This window comes from Pseudoliparis swirei, chromosome 22 (assembly GCF_029220125.1).
Source record: "Pseudoliparis swirei isolate HS2019 ecotype Mariana Trench chromosome 22, NWPU_hadal_v1, whole genome shotgun sequence".
NCBI classification, from domain to species: Eukaryota; Metazoa; Chordata; class Actinopteri; order Perciformes; family Liparidae; genus Pseudoliparis; species Pseudoliparis swirei.
Genome location: NC_079409.1, coordinates 10,494,090 through 10,502,563, shown reverse-complemented (window position 1 = coordinate 10,502,563; position 8,474 = coordinate 10,494,090).

Genomic DNA, 8,474 nt, shown 5'->3' with positions numbered 1-8,474 from the left:
CCTTCACCGCCCTCCTCAGTCCATAGACCGCTGCCTTGTACTGCGTCCATGTTGCGGATACAAGACCGGAGTTATAGGCAGCAATGCGGGCGTTCACAGCTTCACGGATGGATCTATCAACCCACGGCTTTTGGTTAGGAAAGACCCTAACTTTTACCGTGGAGCGACGATGGTGTCCGCTTAGCGTTGCTATGAGGCTCATTGCTACTTCGCAAACTTCGCTGGCGTCACTGGAACTGGATTGGATCATGTCCCAGTCGACGATACGTGAGCGCCTGTAGCTCAGCCTCTGATTGGTCAGACCACCGCTACGTTCCTCGTCACTACCGCTTCCAGCGCGATCCTTTGTTTATACTCCGAAGCAGAAAAATGGCGGCATGGTCTGATTTCCCTAACGAGGGAGAGAGACAGCCTTGTAGCCTCTCTTGAATGGCGTATAGCAGTGGTCCAACGTTCTTTCCTCTGGTAGCACACGTAATGTGCTGGTGAAAGTTCGCATGACTTTTTTAGGTTTGCCTTGTTAAAGTCCCCAGCCACCACCACAGCCGTCGGGATACTTGTTCTGATGCCGACATAACACATCATGTAGGTCCGATAGTGCTACGTCGGTGTCCGCTTGTGGTGGAATGTAGCGGCTGTGGTGATGACCGAGCTGAACTCCGGGAAGGTAGAATGGACGGCATGAGATCGTCAGATGTTCCAGGTTCGAGCAGGAACGAGAAAGAGTCTTAATGTTCTTGGGGTCACACCACATGTTGTTTGTCATGAAGCAAACCGATCCACCCTTAGATTTACCAGACTCTTCCGTTCTGTCTGCACGGAAAACAGAGAAGGACTCGGTTGGGCATATGACTCGATCCGGCACCAGCGGGGTCAGCCAAGTTTCCGTCAGACAAAAGATGTTACAATCCCGCATGTCCCGTTGGAATCTGATCCTTGCCCTAAAATCATCCATCTTATTTTCCAGAGACTGGACGTTAGCAAGAAGGATGCTGGGCAAAGGTGGACGGTGTGCTTGAACTCTCAGTCTGTTCCGAATTCCGCTCCGTTTCCCTCGATGGTTTCGTCGTCTCCCCGTAGTAGCGGCTCCACTGTTGTTGTTGTGGTTCGCTCGTACAATCTCTGCCGGCCACGCTGGATCGATGGAAAAAGTGGACAAAAACCCTTGTTTTGCGCAAAAGTTTATGTCCAAAAGTGTGCTGCGGTCGTATGTTGTTAGTGCCGATGTGTTTGTGGCAAAGAAAATATTAAAAATAAACACAAAAACTAAAAGAGCGCACAATCTCCGCGGAGCTGCCGCGACGGCGACTGGACACAGCCGCGCCATCTTCATGTATCTTCTCCGTTTACCTGAAAGCACAAGGACATTTTGAACTGCAAAGATTGTATTAAAGTTATCTTTAACAAAATACAGATTGCAGACCTTGCTTGTATTTTCCATATATAGCTTCAAGGTCAATTGACACATCAATTGAAAGCAAATTAAATACACTTCTCCTGCCAAAAAGCCGCACCAGCGTTTGTTTTGTTTGAGGAAACTGTTGGCGAAAACCAGGATGACCTTATTGTATCGTACTTTTATTGAACCAATTTGATCTTTTTCTTTGGTGTCATGGTTTGGTAACCTCTCTTTAAAGAACAGAAACTCTCTACATCAGATTGTGAAATGGTCTAGCAGGCTGAGTGGTGAGTCACAGCCGAGTCCCTGAACAAAACACAGTTACAACGATAACCGGCGCCATTTTAAAGGACGACTCCCGCCCTTTGCACAGGGAATTTCAGGTTCTTTCTTCTAGACGGAGGCATTTAGTACCACAGGGTAGAACAAAGCGTTATAAAACAACTCTTTATTCCAGAAGCCATCACTCAGGTGAACAAATTATAATTATTACAGTGTAGATATGTAGCTTTGTGTACTTTTATCATAATGTCTGTGTTGATTATAATGTGTGTCGAGATGAATGCCTCACTTTTCATTGCAAACCAAGTTTACCTTCGGGTACAAATAAAGTAACCTAATCCCATTCCTTTTTAATTAAAGCTAAGTAGCAGGGTAGAGTCTTACAAGACTTTCGAGGACAGGGCTGACCCAACACAAGTGCAGCTCCATGGTGAGGCAGAATGACACCGTCAAAAGTGATGTAGCCAAATCCAGCAAACACTTGGCACTGTCAAGGATCGGGTGAGGCAAGAGCTTATGCGCAGAGGAACAAATCAATTCAGTTTATTTTGTACAGCCCGATATCACAAATTTGCCTGAGAGGGCTTTACAATCTGTACACATAAGACAGCCTTGTCCCAGGACTGCTCATCGGATCAAGAAAAACTCCAAAGAAATAGAATAAAACCTTTCACAGGGAACAAGACAGCGCTCCATTACTACTTTACTATTAATTAGGACAGGTACAGGACACTACTAACGACAGGCACAAGGAGACTAAGTGAGACAACAATCCGACAAGAGACAAGGGAAAGCCAGGCACAATATATGGGGGGGAAAACAGGTGTACGGCATGAGCGACTAACGAGACAATGAGTAGCTGAGAGCAGGTGCAGGTAATGAAACAATCAGAGGAACAGGAGTGGCTGAGGGCAGGTGAAGGGAATGAAACAATCAAGACACACGAGGGAAACGCACAGAAGGAAACCATCAGGGACAGGGCAGACAATCACAGGGACAGGAAGTGCAGGGAAACAGAGGACACGAGAGACAGGGACTTCAAAATAAGACAGGAAACAAGACAAAAACTTTGGATCATGACAGGCACCCGTAAGGCAAGGCCATCCTTTACTAAACAGTTCTCCATGGGCCTGCAGGTCACTTCTCCTTTATTGCACTTACACTTTTGGCAACTTTTCTCAGAGTAGAAGTGGCAAGCAGGTCGATAATGCAGTTCAGCTCTGCTAAAGGGAACAATACAGTCATTTTAGTTCCAACAATATGACAAGTAAAATCAGTATCTTAAATTACGATTCAATGTAAAAACTCATTTTCTGGGCTGTGCTGTGCAGGACATGAGTATTGCTCGCAGACCAGAGGAGGCCCACAGGTGCAGCACACGGTACCGTTTTGTAGCAGTTTGCTCTCAGAGTTGCCTGAATAGAAAGAAAGACAATTAAACAAATATGTGAACGTGCTTATTGAAGAAGAGGTAACATTAAATGGAAGATTCTTAATTTAAAAAATAGCAAACAGTAATGGAGTTATTCATGAATGTGGAGGACAAATCAGGGTTTATATCTGACCTTTTACCTTCTCCCCTCCTGTACACAGCCATACTGCTCTGCTGGTACACAGGCATACCCATCATAAAGGTGTCCAGTATTACACTGGAAACCTTCATCACAGTGCCTGCGGGGCACTGCACGGCTCTGCTAATGCCAGGACACAGTGATGAGCATGCATTGGCACACTGGTTGTAGTGGCTGAATTCAGGACATTGATATGCTTTCAAATAAAAATAAAATCAAAAAAGGATTAAATAAAACAGTCCTAATTTGTGTGATATCTTTGCTGCATTTAATTACTTCAATTTGGAATGACTTCATTTCACTAAACAATGTACCAGGTTAAAGTACTGAAACCAGTGGTCTGTGCACTTCAGCTTCTATTTATATTCTTAAATCTCGCACTGTGTTGATTGTTGTTCATTGTTGTTAATGTTATTGTCTATTGTTGCACCGCCCGCCATGACAAATTCCTTGTATGTGAAAACCTACTTGGCAATAAAAGGTTCTGATTTTGAATCTGAAGACATCCCCGCAGTCTGTGGCATCTGCCTTACATGCTGCACCATAGGCCCACAGTGCATCACACAGGGCCCAGCGTTGACCCTCTGCAACGCAAAGGCTTTCCATGCAGAGAGAAGTATTCTGTGGGAACACTAAATGGTGACAGGGGGAGAAAGGTCCCCCAGGCTGGGTGAAAAAGCCACAGTACTGCTCAGAAGTGTATTTGGGGATGGGGGAGTAGCAACGTTGACAGGAGCCTTCACATGTGTCGCTGCAGGATGCTTCATTTTCAAACAACTTCCAACAATTTCAGGATCAGAGATCATGGTGCCATTGGGTAGCTGCAGGTCATCTGAAGGATTATCAGTGGAGTTCCCACAAAGACCACACAATGTCTGGTGGTAGATTTCAGGGATCTGGACCATAATGTGGTTTTGCAGGTCGGATACAAGCTCAACCAATTGAGGGGTCTTGATGTATTTTTTTATGTACAGTAACGTTTGGCGAACGGCAGATTCTCATAAACCCCATTTACCTTGGTAATATAATACATTTTTAATAGTGCTGTGAAAAATAACGCGTTAACTCAGTTAATTCAATTACAGGTTTAACTAGTTATTTTTTTTAACGCATTTAACGCATGCGCAGAATGAGCTTCCAATCTGTCTGTTGTTGGTCGTCGGGACGAAAAAAAAGTCACTTGCAAAATGAGCTTCCAATACACCACTTCAATCTGAACTCTGTCCGCTCTCATGCAGACGGTCTGTTCATCGGTAATGATCCTTCCGCAGGTTCACCTACGGAAACCTTGTTACGACTTTTACTTCCTGTAGATCAGGGTCTCAACACGTTGATCGCGACCTGCCAGTCGATCGCGGCGTAGTGTCGGTAGATCGCATGACATTAAAAGATTGGCCCGCCCCTGACATGTTCTCTATAGCACGTCTTTGTTCTTTTATTAAACTAAACGTCTGTTGTTGATCGTATCTCCACAGCAGCATGTCATCTCTGTCTCTACGCGTTGCGTTAACACTTATCGATCTCCGTCTCGCGCGCCACAGAGCTCCGTGCGCGCATCGGACCGAGCAAAAAAAGTCACTTGTCAATCTGTCCACCTTTAGATTGTATCATGGTGGAGTTAATGGTTGACAAACAAGAGAAAAATGTTCTGTTTAACCCTCCTGTTACCTTTACGAACATATTTTACCCTCGGGGTCAATTTGACCCCAGCAATTAAAACCTCCAGAAAATTATTAGAATTAATATTGCTTCCCAAGTTTAAGTGTGAGGTACTTTATGTTTGTTTGTTGACTACCTAAATAGCCCTTTGAATAAATAAAAAAGTTGATATTTCTGATATGTTTGACACAGTGAAAAACAGCCTGGGGTCAAATTGACCCCAAAGAACACCGACATTAAACATTGAATGGGGTCAAATTGACCCGAAAGGTAACATGAGGGTTAAACATTCTGTTTAGGATGAAGATGTATTAATGTTCCATATGGAAGAAAACTGCTAAATAACTGCTGAGTTGCAGCACCATTGTATAGAAGAATGTATAAATGTATATATCTGTCTTTTGTCATAAATCTCTATGTTCTCACAAAATATACCGAGAATATCGGTAATATGTGATTAATCATGATTAATCCACAAAAACCTGTGATTAATCCGATTAAAATTTTTAATCGTTTCACAGCCCTAATTTTTAAACATAATATACAGCAGTTTGTGTATGATGTGAACCATTCCTTGACAGTGCATGCTAGAGATTAACAATAAATCATGTTGAATGCTGTGAAAGCTGTCGACGTCTTAAAATAAAATGTATCTACTTCCAAGTAGATCTGCCTGCCCTCCCTGTGGTTTCCTTGTGCACCTATCAAAACAGGCTTTGCATCCAGTTTATTAAGGCACGTCTGCACCAAGGTGTAGTTACATGAACCATGCAATTCAAATGCCTGTCCATCAAACATAGTGTATTGGGATCCATCAACAGAGCACTGTGTCACTTGTAGGCTGGCAACCTTGAACACCCCGAGTAAGCTTACACTCCTTACTCCACAGGAGACATTACAGCAAGCCATGTGTTCCCCAACATGACATAAACAGCTTTTCTCACATGTCGACGCCTCCTCTCCTGCCATGAGGTATTCTCCATGGTGAAAGCAGCCACAGCTTTCAGAGGCTGCCATTGTGAACTAAACCTGCTTCAAAGAGGCAGTTCTCCCCGATGTTTGGAGGCATCTCTACTGTGTTATTCTGCCAGCCGAGGCAGAACTCATGTTGTAACTGGTAGTGGTACTGGATGGGCAGGACGAGGCTGCAGAGATACAGAGTGACATCACTCACTAAGGACAGAAATACATGAACAATGTTGGAAAGGTTAGGGTTGATCAGTGATGCATTAGTACCATCTAGTGGTCCAATAGCACCTGGGAGGTTGTGGCCTCAATAGGCCTACTACTTACTATGAGTCACAGTACACTATCGTATATACTTTCAATAAATTAACAAGGGAACAAACTTTAAATTAAGTACTTCCAGACCTATATCAGATTTTATGCACATGATCTACGTTTCTTTTCGACGGAGCGTGATCAATAACACAAATCTAAAAATGATGAACTGTTGTGCGCTTGCACAGGCATCTACAAACTCCGTATTTCATTTGGTGTGCAATGATGCTGAACTCCAAATAGCACAGTTACAAGTGTAGAGGATATTCATTTAATTTACTGGCGCAACAGAGCTGCGAGCACATTAACACTTACAGCAGAATCCAGGACTCCTCCATGCATAAACTGTAGCCTCGTGGGAAAGGCAGACGGCAGTCTACTCTGCCAAGGAGTGACACGGTGCAGGATGGAGACCTCCATGAAGACACAGGTCACTGATACTGACGCAACACTTGTAAAAGCTGGAGGGGTCCATTTTGCCATGACAGTGTCTAAATGGTCCATTGACTTCCAAAATCTTCCCGCAAGCCTTCGGGTCAGAGAAGCGGGCCAGACACTCAGATGAATAATTTGGACAACTTCCTCCTCGACAGCCCTCCTGTTGAGTTGTGGAGCACTGTTGCAGCAGCTACCGTTGCATTCGGAGGAAAGAATAAATGATGGATTTATCTTTAGCCGTTGTCGGCGTATTTATTTAGCAAGCTTCTGACACATCAGTCTCACGGTCAGAGCTACTTCAACTGAACAAAGTAAAGTATGGCACATTAGCCTTTATAGCCTGCGCCCTAGCGCCACCCTGTGGTGTAACCATATATACATACCACAGTACAGCATCACATTACATATACATCTGAGTACATATCTCAACACCCCCACTTGAACTCAGGTTGCTATACTTCAAGCAAAAGAAACACAAAAACAGAATGAATGTGAACCTCTGTCATACACATATCACTCTCCAAAAAGAGCACTTGCAAACCTCTTCAGTTTCAACTTACTTACAGGTTTGGTCATCACATCAGCAATCATGTTATCAGTAGAACAATACATCAAAATCACCCTTTCCTCGATCACAGTTGACCTGATAAAGTGGTACTTTATGTCAATGTGTTTACACCTCTGTCTGTTTACAGGGTTTTTGGCAAGAGCTATTGTCCCCTGATTGTCCTCATGTACAATAGTTTGTGTGTACTTGTAGTTATCTATACCCCCTAATAATTGCTCCAGGTATAGACATTCCTGTATGGTTGAAGCCAGTGCCATGTATTCTGCCTCGCAGGTGGACAGCGCAACTGTGGGTTGTTTTCTAGTCTTCCACGAGACTAGAGAGCTGTTCTGACTAAGACTGACACAGTATCCTGTGGTACTGCGTCTGTCACTGGTATCAGCCGCCCAGTCAGCATCACTGTAGGCTAGTATTCCTAGCTCCTCACTGTCATTTCTCCTAAAGTTTAACCCTTTCTCTGCAGTGCCTTTGAGATACCTTAGTACGTGCTTCACAGTGACCCACTGCTCCTCTGTAGGCTCTGCAAAGTACTGTGATAATTTGCTCACTACAAAACTCAAATCTGGTCTGGTACAAGTAGTGAGGTATATAAGACTACCCACAGCCTCCCTGTACATCCTGACATCTTCCATCTTTACTGCATCATCAGTATACTCTAGCTTCTGCTCACAGGGTGTTTCTCTGGTCCTACAATCTTGCATATTAAAACGCTGTAGTATCTTGTTAGTGTACCTTTCCTGTGACATGTTTACACATCCATCTGATTGACTGAAATCAATACCCAGAAATGTTTTGAGTTTGCCTAAATCTTTCATTTTAAACTTTTCTGCCAGCATTTCTTTCACCTCTTTCAGTCTCTCTTCATTGCTTGCTGCAATGATCAAGTCATCGACCCATATGATTATGATCACCTTTCCTTCTTTTGACTCTTTGGCATAAACACAGTGGTCGGCTGGGTTTTGTGTGAATCCATCCTCAGTAAGGCAATTGTGCAAAACCCTATTCCAATTTCGGCCGGACTGTTTAAGACCGTAAAGGGATTTCTCTAGCTTATAAACTATACCCTCTTTTTCTTCATAACCCTCTGGTGGATTGATGTAGATCTCATAATCTATGGGAGCGTGCAAGTACGCAGTTTTCACGTCCATTTGGTGTAGGAGTAAATTCTCCTGTGCAGCTTTTTGTAGCACCACCCTTACACTCGTCATGTCTGCCGTGGGTGAAAACGTCTCCTCATAGTCTATTCCCATTCTCTGTCTGTAACCCTTGGCCACAA